The sequence below is a fragment of the Hevea brasiliensis genome, chromosome 9 (genome assembly GCF_030052815.1).
Source record: "Hevea brasiliensis isolate MT/VB/25A 57/8 chromosome 9, ASM3005281v1, whole genome shotgun sequence".
Lineage (NCBI taxonomy): Eukaryota > Viridiplantae > Streptophyta > Magnoliopsida > Malpighiales > Euphorbiaceae > Hevea > Hevea brasiliensis.
Window position 1 is genome coordinate 96,851,840 of NC_079501.1, and position 18,639 is coordinate 96,870,478.

General features: G+C 26.1%; 1 long non-coding RNA gene across 2 annotated transcripts; it reads right to left on the reverse strand.

The window, feature by feature from the left end:
* Positions 1 to 5,612: 5,612 nt before the first annotated feature.
* LOC110648237 (uncharacterized) lies at positions 5,613 to 16,040 on the reverse strand. 2 transcript variants are annotated; one of them, XR_009151447.1, is made up of 3 exons: positions 15,768 to 16,038; positions 15,518 to 15,676; positions 5,613 to 5,794 (listed from the first exon to the last, which is right to left on the reverse strand). It is a non-coding gene; the product is annotated as an uncharacterized LOC110648237 (long non-coding RNA). The 2 variants fall into 2 exon arrangements; XR_009151448.1 differs by lacking the exon at positions 5,613 to 5,794 and adding an exon at positions 12,454 to 12,698 and having other exon boundaries at positions 15,768 to 16,040.
* Between the last annotated feature and the right edge of the window lie 2,599 nt (positions 16,041 to 18,639).

Here is an 18,639-nt window from a genome sequence, read left to right on the forward strand (position 1 = left end):
AACTATAAGCTTTCATGGTCATTCAACTTTCAGAGATTATGGTTTTCTAATACTCTTATCTAATTTCTTTTATAATGGTTTTTTTTTAGTGAGAATATGCTGTTTATAGCTGTATTAATAAGCCAAAATGGAAGGTTCTGAAAATAAATATCTGTCAATCTTATCAGTCTATATTATCCATGGCATTGTTTAACCATTTCCTCATTATTGGCATATGTCGGCTGTCCCTCCTTCCCTACATGGGTTTTCAATTTTTTCCTTTCCTTCTTTAGCCATCATGATAATAATTGACCCTAATCTTGATACTTGCCCAGATTCATTTTGTATTAGATCAAAATGTTGTTGCATCTCTAGCCGTGTATTTTTGTTTGAGCTTATTCGCATTATAACAACAACCAAGTCTTAATTTTTAAATTAATTAGAATATGATATATAAATTCTTTTTTATCATTTAACTCTATTGTACATTAAGTCCATCCAGTGGTGGATTTAGAAATAAAATTTCCAGGATATATATAGGCAAATTATATGATATTTTTGGTATATTAAAAAATAGTATGCTAAATATTCATACAAAAGCAATTAAATTTTAAATTTAGAAAGATGAGACTCACAGTTTTGCGAGTGAATGTGCAAATACACTACAAACATACAATAATTTGTTCAATTTATAGAGGTCAATTGATTCCTATTGATAAAAATAGGTTCTCCATTAAAAAAAGCTTGGTTTCAATACTTAAATTTATTAAGACTCAATTTAAATCAATATATAAATGTATAAAGGTGACTTAAGAAAAACGATGGGTCAATTGACCCCTCTTTTATAGGAATTGATCTGCCACTGAGTCCAATCTTAATATTCAAAATTTTAAATCTTGTGATATTACTTCCTTCTATGTCATCTTAGTCTTCATCCTTCCCCTTTTCACCTCTTCCCCTACTAATTTAGCACACTTCTACTTGAGTCAATTCACTCACACTGAAATTAAATTTTCTTCTGCAACAATTTTAAAAGTGTACTATCCCAATTTGTCATGGACACAAGAAACACCAATAATAAATAAGTGGTTTTTTGTTGTTAATTTTCTGGATTGAATTGGAAGTATATAACTATAATTAAGGGTTTATTAAAAAGGATATAATCTATATTTTGGTAAGATATTATTTAATAATAATAACGATTTCATATGTAGGTTGGTGGAGGTGCAATGTGCAATTGAGCTCTGCCTTCATCACTATCTGTTGGGCGTCTTCATCAGCTCATGAATAGACTCGGTCACCAGTTTGGTTCTAGTTCGAATCGGCCTAGAGTTAGAATTGGGAATTTGCAAGGTTCCAATCTGGTTATTGTTTAAATCTAATGGTTCAATTTTTTTTTTATTTTGAAAATAAAAAGGCGATTCAGCCTGGAACCATCTGGTTCAGTTCTGATTCAATTCCAGTCCGATTCAATTGAAGTTTGAATCAAAGATGAATTTAACCTATTCCAATTCAATTATGGTTTGATTCAAATTGGTCCAATTTTGATTTGGGTCCGATTCTGAATCGGCCTTTGCTGGTTCTATATGTGTGGCATGTGTGATGTTGTGAAACACTATACATAGTTGTCAGTTTTTTTTTTCTCATATATGTGGAAAAAATAAAGGGATGAAACAAAATAACTTTGTCGGTGAAGGACTAATTTGACGTAGAAAGATTACTAATTTATACAATATATAAATGTGGGAAGGGGACAGCATTGGCTTTGCCAAACATGCCCTTCATTCTTCAAATTAATTATAATTATGTTTTTATTATTTAGATTAATTTTAATGTTTCTATAATTTTAAAATTTTTAATTTTAGATTTCACTAAATTTAAAATTCTTAGTTCTACTTATATTTAAGTTTAATTAAATATAATTTTTTTATAACATGTAATTAACTAAAATAAGAAAATAAGAGGTAAAAAAAATAAAAAAAAAACATTTTAAATAAAATTATTTGTATTAAACAATATAACAATATAAAATTTCAAGATATCAATGTAATGAAAATGAAAATTTTATAATGATAATGCACTATATTAACAAAAATACAATTCAAAATTTTTCTATTTTTTAATTTTATAAATAATTTTCTTTCACTTTAATCTAGCTATTCAATTTCATTATGCAAGTTAACATTATTTTAATTATGAAAAATTAAAATAAAATATATGCAAATCAAAATTATTTTTTAAAAAAAGTAAAATAATAGAGTTTAAACAAATTTAACAAAATAAACTAATTTACATTTATTATTAATTTATTTTTATTTTTAAACATTTTCACTTATTTATATTTTAAAAACTTATTGCTATATCTTTTTTTACCATATTACATTTCATTTTATAATTAAGTTATCACTATATGTTAATAATATAACACATAATTTTAATAAAAAAATGATTGGATTAAAAAATAATTTTTAAATTGATAAATATTTTTATTTATACAATTAATTAAAATGACATTAAAATTAATATTTTTTTTAAATAATTAATTATAATATTTATAATACCATGATAACATTATATTATATATAAAAAATTATATAAAAAAAATTATATATATATATATATAAGTGCATCGCACTTTGTAAAAAAAATAGTAAAATAATAAAGAAGAAGAAACAAACCAAATGGCTTATTATTTTTTCCCTTCTAAAAAAAAAAAAAACTTCTTTTCAAGTGGACAATGGAGGTTCAGCTATGAATTGAAATATAATCAAAATTGAATTAATCTAATTTAAAATTAAAATTAGATTAAAAATAATTACAGTTACATTAACTGAAATTAAATTTGAATTCATTTTGAATCAAATAGGAATTGGACGGTAACTGATAAGATCACTTTCGAACCAAAATTAAAATTTCCTCTTTTTTTTAATAAAAAAAATAATCACTGAACTTATCAAAACAGGACTAAATTATTAAAAAAAAACAAAAAAAAACCATGAGAAAAAATTAAGTTAACACTATATGCTATAAAGTTAACACTATATGTCAATAATATAACGCATAACTTTCACAAAAAAATGATTGGATTAAAAAAATAATTCTTAAATTGATAAACATTTTTATTTATATAATTAATTAAAATGACATTAAAATTAATATTTTATTTAAATAATTAAATATAATATTTATAATACTATGATAACATTATATCATATATAAAAAATTATATACAAAATTAAATTACGAATATATATATTGAGTATAGTATCGTGCAATGCACTTTGTAAAAAAAATAGTAAAATAATAAAAAAGAAGAAACAAACCAAAAGGCTTATTATTTTTTCCCTTCTAACAAAAAAAAAACTTATTTTTAAGCGGACGGTGGAGGTTCAACTATGAATTGAAATATAATCAAAATTGAATTAATCTAATTTAAAATTAAAATTAGATTAAAAATAATTACAGTTATATTAACTGAAATTAAATTTGAATTAAGTTTGAATCAAATAGGAGTTGGACGGTAACCGATAAGTTTACTTTCGAACCAAAATTATAATTTCCTTTTTTTTTTTGTTTAAATAATCACTGAACTTATCAAAACCGGACTAAGTTAAAAAAAAAAAAAAAAAAAAAAAAAAAAAAGATCGCAAAATTGAGGACCCTTCAATCCAACTCCAATCCTCTTGGTCTTGAAACTAGAACTGGACAGTGGCCACCATAGGCGGAGAGCAATGGCAGAGATTATGCTTGACTCTATTTGGGATTATGGTTAAAAATTTGATCTAAAATCACTTTAAATAAAAAATACTATTTTAAATATTATTAAAAAAAAGTAATTTAAAAAATTATTTTGCTGTTTTGAGATTTTTGTGATTAAAATGTTTGCAGTTAGGAAAAGAGAGAAAAATAATAAGAAAAGAAAAAAAAGGTCAATATTTTTATTTTATTGAAAGAAAAAAAGAAAAAATAAAAATTCAATTTTGTTGTTTTTGTAAGAAATGAAAAGAAAAAAGAAAATCTTGCGAAGATACTGAAATAGCATTTTAATTAAACCATTTTAAAGTTGAGGGGAATAGAGTGAAAAGTAATATTAATTTTGTTTTTTATTTTTCTTCTATGCACTTTTTCATACAAATTAATTCTTAATTTTATTTTATTGTAATTTTATAAAATATTGTAACTATAAGGATGGGAATTACACTTAAAATTGTGATTCTGGTAATCTCTTCAATCAAAATAAGGTAACTCCCTATTCTATTGTCAGATTTTTTTTTTAATAACTTTATTTACTATATTGATTCTTTATGATGAACAATATTGCAGTGCATCACTTTTTTGTTATAAAATTTTTATGTTTTATTTTTTTATATTTATTTTATTCACTTGTTATAATTATTATGGCATTAAAGGAGTCTATTTGATATTATTGTTTGAGCTTATATTGGGAAAAACATTATCAAAAAAATTAATATTTATTAAGAATCTTTAATTAAGTTGTATTTTGTATTGAGTAAAAAGTAGAGGAAAATGACCGGAGAATGGGAAAAAAAAGATAATTCACTTATTTTGTTGGAAGGAAAAAGGGAGAAGGGAAAATTAAAAGTCTATTCCGCTCTATTTTGCAAGAAGGAAAATATGGAAAGAAAATAGTTATTTATATTTATATGGAAAACTATTTTATTTTTCGCCAAAATTGAGTGGAAAATAGTGAAAAACAGTATTAATTTTTTCTGTTTTCCCTCTATGCCCTTTTTTCCTCAAATAGTTATTTTTTAATATAATTTTATTTATTCATTATGGGCATAGTTATAAAATGTAATAATTTTCTCTTCTCACTTTTCTTTTCATATAAATATGGAAAATAAATAAATCACTTCCCTTCTTTCTTTTCCCTATTGAAAGGATTTTTCTTACAAACATGGAAAAAAATAATTTCGTTTCTATAGGGATTTTATTTTCCATAGGAAAATTAATTATTTTCCATATTTGTAAGGAAAATTAATTATTTTCCATCAGAAAAAAAAAAGAAAAGGAAGCAATTTATTTATTTTCCATGTTTAAATGAAAAGAAAAGTGAGAAGAGAAAATTATTATATGATCATATTGAATAAATAAAATTAGATTAAAAAAATAATTATTTGAGGAAAAAAGGGCTTAGAGGAAAAATAGAAAAAATTAACAGTGTTTTCACTATTTTCCGCTCAATTTGGGCAAAAAATAAAATGGCTTACCATACAAATCCAAATAATTTTTTTTTCTTTTCATATTTTCCTTTTTAAAAAGCAAGGCGGAATGCAATTTTAATTTTTCTTTCTTCCTTTTTTCTTCCAACAAAATAAGAGAATTATCATTTTTTTTCCTTTCCCCTATCATTTTTCCTCTCTTTTTACTCAATACAAAATATAACTTAATTAAAGATTCTTAATAAATATTAATTCTTTAGATAATATTTTTCTCAATATAAGCTCAAATAATAATATCAAATGGACTCCTATACTGCCATAATGATTATAATAAGTAAATAAAGTAAATATAAAAAATAACAAAACATAAAAATTTTATAACAAAAAGTGATGCACTGTAATATTGTTCATCATAAAGAATCAATATACTCAATAAAGTTTTTTTTAAAAAAATCTGATAATAGAATAGGGAGTTAACTTATTTTGATTGAAGGGATTACCAGATTCACTATTTTAAGGATGATTCCCATACTTGTAATTAGGCCAAAGCCCATGAATGCCAAAATCAACAGCAGGTTTTCTAGTGGTTGGGTAGCAGCAACTTTGCTTTTATCACAGTATGAACCTCGCCACTGTATCACAAACAATCATTTTACTATATATTAAAAAAATTTTAAAAAAAAAACTCAAATCAATTATTAAGCTTAACTATTAACTGATTAATTTACCTGTTGAGCAAAGTAGAAGAAATCAAAATCTTGTGAAGCACAAAGGAGTGATAGGTAGAGGCCTACTAAAAGCTTCATCAAGATTGAACTCTAGGCTTTCATCCTTATTCAACTTTCAAAGATTATAGGTTTCTAATACTCTTATCTAATTTCTTTTATAAAGGCTTTTTTTAGTGAGAAAATGTTGTTTATAGCTGTATTTATAGGCCAAAATGGAAGGTTCTGGAAATGAGTATCTGTCAATCTTATCAGTCCATATTATCTATGGCATTGTTTAACCATTTCCTCATTATCGACATATGTCAGCTGTCCCTCCTTCTCTACATGGTTTTCAATTTTTTTCCTTTCCTTCTTTAGCCATCATGATGATAAATTGACCCTAATCTTGATCCTTGCCCAGATTCATTTTGTATTAGATCAAAATATCGTTGCATCTCTAGCCGTGTATTTTTGTTTGAGCTTATTGGCATTATAACAGCAACCAAGTCTTAATTTTAAATTAATTAGAATAGGCTATATGAATTATTTTCATCATTTAACTCTATTGTACACTAAGTCCATTCAGTGGCTGATTTAGGAAAAAAATTTCCAAGATATATATAGGCAAATTATATGATATATTTGGTATATTCAAAAAATGGTATGCTGAATACTCATACAAAAGCAATTAAATTTTAAATTTAGAAAGATGAGACTCATAATTTTGTGAGTAAATGTGCATATACACTGCAAACAGACAATAATTTGATCAATTTATAGAGGTTGATTAATTTCCTATTGGTAAAAATAGGTTCTCCATTAAAAAAAGGTTTCAATACTTACATTTATTAGGGCTCAATTTAAACCAAAAAATAAATGTATAAAGGTGACTTGAGAAAAATGAGGGGTCAATTGACCCCTCTTTTATAGGAATAGATTCGCCACTGAGTCCATCTTAATATTCAAAATTTGTAAATTTTGTGATACTACTTCCTTCTACGTCATTTTAGTCCTCTTCATTCCCCTTTTCACCCATTCCCCTACTAATTTAGCACACTTCTACTTGAGTCAATTTACTCACATTGAAATTAAATTTTCTTCTGCAACAATTTTAAAAGCGTATTATCCCAATTTGTCATGGACACAAGAAACACCAATAATAAATAAGTGGTTTTTTGTTGTTACTTTCCTGGATTGAATAGGAAGTATATAATTATAATTAAGGGTTTGTTAAAAAGGATATAATCTAAATTATGGTAAGATAATAATTAATAATAATAACGATTTCATATATAGGTTGCAATAACCCGATATTTTTTCTTAAATTCTATTTTTTAAATTGAAAATATTATTTTGAATTAGATATTTCAATTGAATGTTATTTTAATAAAATTACTATTATTTAGAAATTTAAATTTATGTCATGGATTTAATTATAAACATTTCCAAGAATTTATTTAAACATATTATTATTATTATTATTATTATTATTATTATTATTATTATTATTATTATTATTATTATTTTCTTTATGGTTTAATTTTTCATATATAGTATTTTAGACTTACTTGAAAAAATATATAAAAGATCAAGGACTTATTTGAAATTTTTCCCATGAATGAATATAGACAATATGTATGTCCATATTCATTCCCAGCAATTAAAAGAAAACGCAGCAGCACCTACCTTCCCACCCCCCCCCCCCCCCCCCTCTCTTCATCTTCTTCATCTCTCATTCTCTCATTTCTCCCTCTCTCTTTCTCTCTTTTTTCGGTGAGCCACCATCGCCAGTGACACCCTCTAGCATGGCATAGCTCGAACGACCCTCTAGGCTAGCTCCAGTGGTGGCCAAAACCACCAAAAGTGGTGGCAAGCGAGGGAGAAAAGAGAGAAACTCATGAGCAGGGGCAGCAGTTTTTTAGCGCGATTCTGACTTCATCCTACTTCCGATCAAGGCCATTTCAGGTGGTGTTAGAAAGCTTATTTCGAAAGCTTTCTTTTGATACAAATTTTGCAGCAAATGGAGGTCGGATGAGTGAGATATGAAGGAGAGAAATTTCGAATTTTTCAAGCTTTTCATTTAGATCTAGGACGATCTGACCTTTGGATTGAAAATCTGAGACCACCATTGGACTTAGGACAACAAAACCTTCTAGATGGGACAGGCCCCGCTTCGATCGGACGCCGTTTGAAAAAAGCAATCATCGGACGGTCGAGATCGCTTTGTAAGATTTTAAGACTTTTTCAATTCCCAAAAATTAAAAATAATTTTATGATAATTATTAACAATTTTCGGGTTTAATTTAGGTGTAATCGGATTGATAATAGCTCACCAGCACTTGGGACTGAGTTTTCGGCTAGATCCAGCTGCCCGGTGGCCCATCCCAGAACGTAGCCAATATTATAGTCAATTCTAGAGTTTTCAGACACCCCAGATGCATTCCGAGCATCAGAATCGGCATAGGTAAACCCAAATCCTAAGTTTCCTTAATTACCTAGTATCGGGTTTAGAATAAAAATTCATAAAATATTCACGGGTGATTAGAAAATTATAATTCTTTTTTGTAATAGTCTTATAATCTTGTTAAGGATGGCGGGGCAAAATTTTAGAATTTTTAGAGCTCATTTGAGTGATTTTTGCAGGATGTTAGTTTTAGGAGCTACAACATAATTTTTCAATTTTGTGATTATTGTCTGATTTGGAGGGCTGAGGGGTCACGTAATGTTGATGAGATATAGATATGAGATTTGTAATTTAGAAGTGTTATTTAAACCACTTTGTAGGTTGGGTAGGTCCTAGATACAGGGAGACTCTTTCAAATTTTCGGCATAAATTAAAGCGTCTTTTGCCTCTTTAAAGTTTTATTTTGAATTAGTACTGATAAAATTTATAATATAAATGTTCAGGTGATCAGGATCAGCCATCCTTCTTCACCTAGTCGTCATAGTAGTCTCCGATAATCAGTGGTAGATATTGATTTTATTTACAATTTCAATATTATTATATATTCAAGGCATGCTCATGCATCACATATAAATATATGTATAGGCACGCGTTATGTTGCATTTTCTTATTTGCAAAATGGATGTGGATGTCGTCTTAGGCTAATTTGGAGTTGTGTACGTGTATCAACATACGTGTAGCGTGGTGTAATGGACATAGGTAGGACGAGCAAATTGGCTTGAGCTAGTCTCGCTTGGGGACTAATACTTTTTATGAAATTCGAGGTGAGTACGGCTTTGAGTTGATCTCGTTAACCCCCGCATTTGGATTATTAAGCGAAAGTCTGACTCAAGTTGATCTCGCTGGTAGGCATTGATTAAGAGAGCTGTATAGGAGATCAGCTCCCATATGTATACGTATTTAATGTGATATATGGGTGTGTGAGTACTCCAAATTATTCTTTGTATGAGTGTTGTTTGAATTTGGCTGAATATGATGATCTATAATGCATTTCATCCTTAGGAATGCCTTAGATTTAGACAGTTATAAAAATTGTATTTAAAATTAATATCTTACTCAATGAGTCGAATGTTCACTCTTGTTCACCCTATTTTTCCAGGCTATATGAGAGTTCTTTTTCAGAATAACCTGATTCTTTCCTCGCAGGTTTATTAACAGTTATTTATTTGTATTATTATTTTCTAAAATTGTAATTTATAACTCCATATGTGTTAGCACTAGTAATAATCTTGTCAAGTACTATGTAACTTTAACTTTTGGTATTTTAATAAATGCAAAATTTTTATGATATTTAAAATATTTGCAAATAGCGGTATCAGGGTTAAGTTAGACTCCCCTAACTTTAGTTTTTTATGGTTATCGGGTTTGGTTGATCCAAATAAAAATGTAATATTCTATTTTATTTTATTCACATGTTGGGCCTCAGTTTTTGACCCTGGTTATGGATTTGGGAACAACAAGGCTTACTACAGGTCTGAGGGGCTTTATGCTGGCTTAGGTCCCAGTGCCGGTCCGACCTGTGGGATCAAGTCGTGACATAGGTTGGTGGAGGTGCAACGTGCATTTGGCCTTCATCACTCTCTATTGGGTGTCTTCATCAGCTCGTGAATAGGCTTGTCACCAATTTGGTTCTGGTTCGAATCGGCCTAGAGTCAGCATTGCAAATTCGCAAGGTTCCAATCCGGTTCTAGTTTAAATCTAACGATTCAATTTTTTTTTAATTTTTTTATTTTTAAAATAAAAAGGCAATTCTACTTGAAACCATCTGGTTCGGTTCTGATTCAATTCTAGTACGATTCAATTGAAGTTTGAATCAAAGATGAATTTAACCAATTCTAATTCAATTATGGTTAGGTTCAAATTGGTCCAATTCTGATCCAGGTCCGATTCTGAAACGGTCTTTGCTAGGTCTATATGTGTGGCATGTGTGATGTTGTGAGACACTATACATAGTTGTCATTTTTTTTTCTCATATATGTGGAAAGAAAAAGGGACGGAAAAAAATAACTTTGTTGGTGAAGGACTAATTTGACATAGAAAGATTACTAATTTATACTATATATAAATGTGAGAAGGGGGAACATTGGCTTTGCCAAACATGCCCTTCATTCTTCAAATTGATTTTAATGTTTCTATAAATTTAAAATTTTTAAGTTTAGAGTTCTCTAAATTTAAAATTCTTAGTCCTACTTATATTTAACTTCAATTAAATATAAATTTTTTATAAGATGCATTTAACTAAAATAAGAAAGTAATAGGTAAAAAATAAAAAAAAATTTCAAATAAAATTATTAGTATTAAACAATATAACAATATAAAATTTTAAGATATCAATGTAATGAAAATGAAAATTTAAAATTTTAAGATATCAATGTAATGAAAATGAAAATTTTATAATGATAATGCACCATATTAACAAAAATACATTTCAAAATTGTTCTATTTTCTAATTTTATAAATAATTTTTTTTCACTTTAATCTAGCTATTCAATTTCATTATGCAAGTTAACATTATTTTAATTATGAAAAATTAAAATAAAATATATGCAAATCAAACTTATTTTTTCAAAAAAGTAAAATAATAGAGTTTGAACAAATTTAACACAATGAACTAATTTACATTTATTATTAATTTATTTTGATTTTGAAACATTTTCACTTATTTATATTTTTAAAACTTATTGTTATATCTTTTTTTACCATATTACATTTCATATTATAATTAAGATAACACTATATGTTATAAAGTTAACACTATATGTTAATAATATAACGCATAACTTTCACAAAAAAACGATTGGATTAAAAAAATGATTCTTAAATTGATAAACATTTTTATTTATATAATTAATTAAAATGACATTAAAATTAATATTTTATTTAAATAATTAAATATAATATTTATAATACTATGATAACATTATATCATATATAAAAAATTATATAAAAAAATAAATTACGAATATATATACTGAGTATAGTATCGTGCAATGCACTTTGTAAAAAAAATAGTAAAATAATAAAAAAGAAGAAACAAACCAAAAGGCTTATTATTTTTTCCCTTCTAACAAAAAAAAAAAACTTCTTTTTAAGCGGACGGTGGAGGTTCAACTATGAATTGAAATATAATCAAAATTGAATTAATCTAATTTAAAATTAAAATTAGATTAAAAATAATTACAGTTATATTAACTGAAATTAAATTTGATTTGAGTTTGAATCAAATAGGAGTTAGACGGTAACCGATAAGTTTACTTTCGAACCAAAATTATAATTTCCTTTTTTTAAAAAAAATAATCACTTAGCTTATCAAAACCGGACCAAGTTAAAAAAAAAAAAAAAAAAAACACCGTAAAATTGAGGACCCTTCAATCCAACTCCAATCCTCTTGGTCTTGAAACTAGAACTGGACAATGGCCATCTTAGGCAGAGAGAAACGGCGGAGATTATGCTTGACTCTATTTGGGATTATGGTTAAAAAGTTGATCTAAAATCACTTTAAATAAAAAATACTATTTTAAATATTATTAAAAAAAATTTTAAAAATTATTCTATTATTAGATTTTTTTTTTTTAACTTTATTGAGTATATTAATTCATTATGATGAACAATATTACAGTGCATCACTTTTTTGTTATAAAATTTTTATGTTTTGTTATTTTTTATATTTATTTTATTCACTTGTCATAATCGTTATAGGAGTCTATTTGATATTATTGTTTGAGCTTATATTAGAAAAAATATTATCTAAAAGATTAATATTTATTAAGAATCTTTGATTAAGTTATATTTTGTATTGAGTAAAAGGTGGAGGAAAATGATAGGAGACGAAAAAAAAAATCTCTTACTTTGTTGGAAGAGAAAAGTCCATTCTACTTTGTTTTGTAAGAAGGAAAATATTAAAAGAAGAAAAGTTATTAAGATTTATATGGAAAGCCACTTAATTTTCCACTCAAATTGAGCTGAAAATAGTGAAAATAGTGTTAATTTTTTCTGTTTTCCCTCTATACCCTTTTTTTTTTCTCAAACAGTTTTTTTTAATATAATTTTATTTATTCAATATGGGCATAGTTATAAAATATAATACCTTCTTAATTTTCTAAAAAAGCAAATGAAGTGGGATAAAAATAAATTATCTTAAATTTCACTTGAAATGGGACAAAATTTATATAAATTGACATATATTAGGATTCACCTGCATTCTCAAGAGCCTGGAGGAGATTTACTTGCTTCTTCAAGTCAAGAGCTGCCTTGAAGTAGCCATGTTGGTCAAGAACTAACTCAAAGCATGTGCCATGCTTGTCCCATTCATGTAGCCAAAAGGCCACTCCATTGCCCCTTGGGCAAGCTAGTGTTGGTCAAGAACTGACTCAAAGCACGTGCCATGTTAGTTAAGAATTGACTCAAAACATGTTATTAAGATTATAAGATTTCGAGTTTAAGTTTTAATAAAAACTAATTATAAAACAAAAAAAAATAAAGAAAAAATTAAGATTTTATGAGATGTAAAATTGTGATTCGGGCTGATGCTTGAATTTGTTTTCTTACAATAAATGATATGTGAATAGGCTTGACAATTGGTTTGGTTCTGATTTGAATCAGCCCAGAATTAGAATTGTGAATCCCCAAGGTTCTGGTCTGATTCTTATTCATATCTAACAGTTCATTATTTTTTAAAAATTTTAAAATAAAAAAGGCGATTCAGCCCTGTCCGGTTTAGTTTCGATTCAATTCCAGTCTAATTCAATTTTGGTTTGAGTCAAAGACGAATTTAACTGATTCCAATTCGATTATGATATGGTATAAATTGGTCTAATTCTGATCTGGGTTCGATTCTAAATCAGCCTTTGATTGGGTCTATATGTGTGGTATGTGTGATGTTGTGAGAGACTATTCACAAAATATTTTTTTCTCATATATGTAGAAAAAAGAAAGGGACGAAACAAAATTACTTTGTTGGTAAAGGACTAATTTACGGTAGAATGATTACCTAATAAAATAATAAAGAAGAAGAAACAAACCAAAAAGCTGATTCTTTTTTCCCTTTTAACAAACAAAAAAGCTTCGTTTCAAGTGGTCGTGGAGGTTCAGCTATGAATTGAAACTGAATGAAAATTGAATCAATCTAATTTAAAATTAAAATTAGATTAAAAATTATTACAATTTCATTAATTTAAATTGAATTTGAATTGAATTCGAATCAAATTGAAATTGTACTGTAACTAATAAGTTCACTTTTGAATCAAAATTAAAATTTTCTTTTTATTAAAAAAAAATTATCAACGAATTTGATCAAAATCATAATAAATTGGGAAAGAAATCCATGATCGACATTGAGGACCCTTCAATCCTAACTCCAGTCCCCTTCGTCTTGCAACTAGAAGTGAACAGTGGCCACCTTAGGCGGAGAGAAATGGCTGAGATTATGCTTAACTCTATTTGGGATTGTGGTTAAAAAGTTGATCTAAAATCACTTTAAATTAAAAAAAAAAAAAGACTACTTTAAATATTATTAAAAAGGTATTTTAAAAAATTATTTTACTGTTTTAAGATTCTTATAATTAAAATGGTTTGCAGTTAAAAAAAAAAAGTCAATTTCTCTATTTTTTTGAAAGAAAAAAGAAAGAAGGAAAAAATAAAAATTGAAATCCCTATTTTTGTAAGAAAGGAAAAAAAAAAAAAAACTTCTGAGGATTTGTGTGGAGAATGCTTAAAAAGCAATTTGAATCATTTTATAATTAGGCCGTATTTTAATTTAAAATTTCAAATTGAAATATTTGTATGCGTAATTGAAATATTTATTCAAATATATATAGCAAAATATATTTGATGGGAGAATAAATTATTATTTTATTAGTATATTTTTGTTATAGATAAGTATATCAAATATAAAAATGATCTAACTGTGAAATTATATTATAAATAATCTATCATACTATTTAGCAATAAAATTATATCATACTATTCAAAATAGCCATTTTTTAATATAATTTTATTTATTCAATGTCAACATAATAATAAAAATATAATAATTTTCTTTCTTCACTTTTATTTCCATCAAAATATGAAAATATATAAATCATTTCTTTTCCTATGAAAAAAATTTATAAGAAAAAATAATAATTTTCCTTTCTATAGTGATTTTACTTTCCATATAATTCCACATACTTTTCATTCATTAACTTTCTTATCTACATTGAAATGAAAGCTGGGAAAGAAAAAGTAATTGTAATTATAAGGAAAATAAAATTTCTATGGAAAGATTATTATTTTTCATGTTTGTAAGGAAAATTAAATCGCTTTTCCTTGCAAACAGGAAATATAATAATCTTCCTTTCCATAGAAATTTTATTTTCCTTATAATTCAAAAAAATTTTTCTTTTCCAATTTTCATTTCTATGTACATGGTAATGTTAAAGAATGAAAAGACAGTGAAATTATATAGAAAATAAAATCTCTATGGAAATGAAAATTATTATTTTTCCTTATTAATTTTTTTCATAAAAAAAAGAAAAGGAAAGGAAGTGATCTGCATAATTTTTCATGTTTTGATGAAAAGAAAAGTAATAAAAGAAAATTATTACATTTTTACTATTATACTTATATTAAATAAATAAAATTATATTTAAAAATAAGTATTATAGGGAAAAAAAGGCATAGAGGAAAACAGAAAAAATTAACATTGTTTTTTACTATTTTTGCTTTATTTGGGAAAAAAATAAAATAATTTTCCACACAAATTCTCATAATTTTTTTTTTTCATTTCATCTTTTCCTTCTTATAAAACAGAATTAGACTATTTATTTTTCATTGTTTCTTTTTCCTTCCAACAAAACAAGGAAATTGTCTTTTTTCCCTTCTCCTACCATTTTCCTCTTCCTTTTCCTCAATACAAAACATACATTAATTAAAGATTCTTAATAAATATTAATTTTTAGATAATGTTTTTCTCAATATAAACTTAAAAATAATGTCAAATAGACTATTATAGTGCGATAATGATTATAATAAGTGACAAAATAAAATATAATTTTAAAAATTAAATAAATTAAATATAGAACATAATGAAACATAAAAAATTTTTAACGAAAGGGTTATGCACTGTAAATAGTTCATCATGTAGAATCACTACACTCAATAGAGTTCAATATACATATATATATGATAATATAATAGGGAATTACCTTATTTTGATTGAAGGAATTGCCGGTATCACAATTTAAAGGGTAATTCCCATCCTTGTAATTATTAGGCCAAGGCCTGTGCATGCCAAAATCAGCACCAGGTTTTCGAGTGGCTGGGTAGCAGCAACTTTGCTTTGTATCACAGTATGAACTTGGCCACTGTATCATAAACAATCATTTCACTTAAAAAAATTAAAAAAAAAAAAACTCAAATCAATTATGAAGTTGAACTATTATTTGATTAATTTACCTGTTGAGCAAAGTAGAAGAAATCAAAGTCTTGTGAAGCACGAAGGAGATAGGTAGAGGGCTACCAAAGTCTTCATCAAGATTGAACTCTAAGGCTTTCATGCTCATTCAACTTCAGAGATTATATATGGGTTTCTAATGCTGTTATATAATTTCTTTTATGAGGAATTTTTTTTTCTTTTTTCTAGTGAGATTATGCCGTTTCTAGTTGTGTTTATGGTTAAAAAGTTGATCTAAAATCACTTTAAATAAAAAATACTATTTTAAATATTATGAAAAAAGTAATTTAAAAAAATTACTTTTCTGTTTTGAGAATCTTATAATTAAAATGTTCTGCAGTTAGGAAAAGAAAGAGAGAAAAAAAATGATAGGAGAAGAAAAAAAAAGGTCAATTTCTTTACTTTGTTAAAAGAAAAATGAAAGAAAGAAAAAATAAAAGTTCAATTCTCTTGTTTTTGTAAAAAGGGAAAGGAAAAAGGAAAATCTTGCCAAGATTTTTGTGTGGAAAATACTTAAATAGCATTTTATTCCATTTTAAAATTGAACGGAATGGGTTGAAAAGTAATACTAAATTTTTTTCTATTTTTCTTCTATGCACTTTTTCGCACAAATTAATTCTTAATTTTATTTTATTGTAATTTTATAAAATATTGTAACTATAAGGATAGGAATTACACTTCAAACTATGATTTAAGGTAGCCCCTATTCTATCATCAGACTTTTTTTTTTAACTTTGTTGATTATATTGATTCATTACGAAGAACTATTTACAGTGCATCAAGTTTTTATTATACAATTTTTATGTTTTGTTATTTTTCATATTTAATTTATTCACTTAATGATTATTATAGGAGTTTATTTGACATTATTGTTTGAGCTTATATTGAGAAAAACATTATCTAAAAAATTAATATTTATTAATCTTTAACTAAGGTGTATTTTGTATTGAGTAAAAGGGAGAGGAAAAAGACAGGGGAAGGTGAAAAAAAAATCTCTTATTTTGTTGGAAGGAAAAAGGAAGAAGGAAAAATTAAAAGTCCATTCCATTCTTTGTAAGAACGAAAATATGAATAGAGAAAAAGTTATTCGGATTTATATGAAAAGCCATTTTATTTCCTTCCAAATTGATCGGAAAATAGTAAAAAACAGTGTTTATTTTTTTCTGTTTTCCATCTATGCCCTTTTTTCCTCAAATTGTTATTTTTTAATATAATTTTTTTATTCAATATGAGCATAGTTATAATATGTGATAAATTTTTTTCTCACTTATCTTTTCATACAAATATGGAAAGTAAATAAATCACTTTCCTTCTTTCTTTTTCCTATGGAAAAGATTTTCCTTACGGAAAAGATTCTCCTTACAAACATGGAAAACAATAATTTTCGTTTCCATATAAATTTTACTTTCCATAGGAAAATTAATTAAATAAAATTAATTATTTTCCATATTTGTAAGGAAAATTATTTAGTTTCCATCAAAAAGAAAGAAAGAAAGGAATTTATTTATTTTCCATGTTTAAATGAAAAGAAAAGGGAAAAGAAAAAATTATTACATTTTACAACTATGCTCATATTAAATAAATAAAATTATATTAAAAAATAACTATTTGAGGGAAAAAGGGCATAGAGGGAAAATAGAAAAAATTAATACTGTTTTCACTATTTCCTCAATTTGGGCGGAAAATAAAATGGCCTACCATGCAAATCCAAATAAATTTTTTTCTTTTCATATTTTCCTTCTTAAAAGCAAGGCGGAATTCAATTTTAATTTTTCTTTCTTCCTTTTTCCTTCCAACAAAATAAAAGAATTATCTTTTTTTTTTCCTTCCCCTATCATTTTTCCTCTCTTTTAACTCAATAGTAAATATAACTTAATTAAAGATTCTTAATAAATATTAATTTTTTAGATAATGTTTTTCTCAATATAAGCTCAAACAATAATATCAAATAGACTCTTATAATACTATAATGATTATAATAAGTGAATAAATTAAATATAAAAAAAACAAACATAAAAATTTTATAACAAAAAAGTGTGCGCTGTAATATTGTTCATCATGATGAATCAATATTGTTCATCATCATGAATCAATATACTCAATAAAGTTACAGAAAAAAAAAATCTGATATTAAAATAGAAAGTTACCTTATTTTGATTGAAGGGACTACCAGAATCACAATTTGAAGGGTAATTCCGATCCTTGTAATTAGGCCAAACCCATGAATGACAAAATCAGTAGCAAGTTTTCCAGTGCTTGGGTAGCAGCAACTTTGCTTTGTATCACAGCATGAACCTGGCCACTGTATCACAAAAAATCATTTCACTATATATATAAAAAAAAATTAAAAAAAAAACTAAAATCAATAATTAAGCTTAACTATTAACTAATTAATTTACCTGTTAGCAAAGTAGAAGAAATAAAAATCGTGTGAAGCACAAAGGAGAGATAGGTAGAGGGCTACCAAAAGCATCATCAAGATTGAACTCTAGGCTTTCATCCTTAATCAACTTTCAGAGACTATGGGTTTCTAATACTCTTATCTAATTTCTTTTATGATGATTTTTTTTAGTGAAAATATGCTGTTTATAGCTGTAGTAATAGGCCAAAATAGAAGGTTCTAGAAATGAGTATCTGTCAATCTTATCTGTCTATATTATCTATGGCATTGTTTAACCATTTCCTCATATGTCAGCTGTCTCTCCTTCTCTACATGGGTTTTCAATTTTTTTCTTTCCTTTTTTAGCCATCATGATCATAATTGACCCTAATCTTGATCCTTGCCCACATTCATTTTGTGTCACCCTAATCTTGATCCTTGCCCACATTCATTTTGTGTCAGATCAAAATGTTGATGCATCTCTAGCCGTGTAT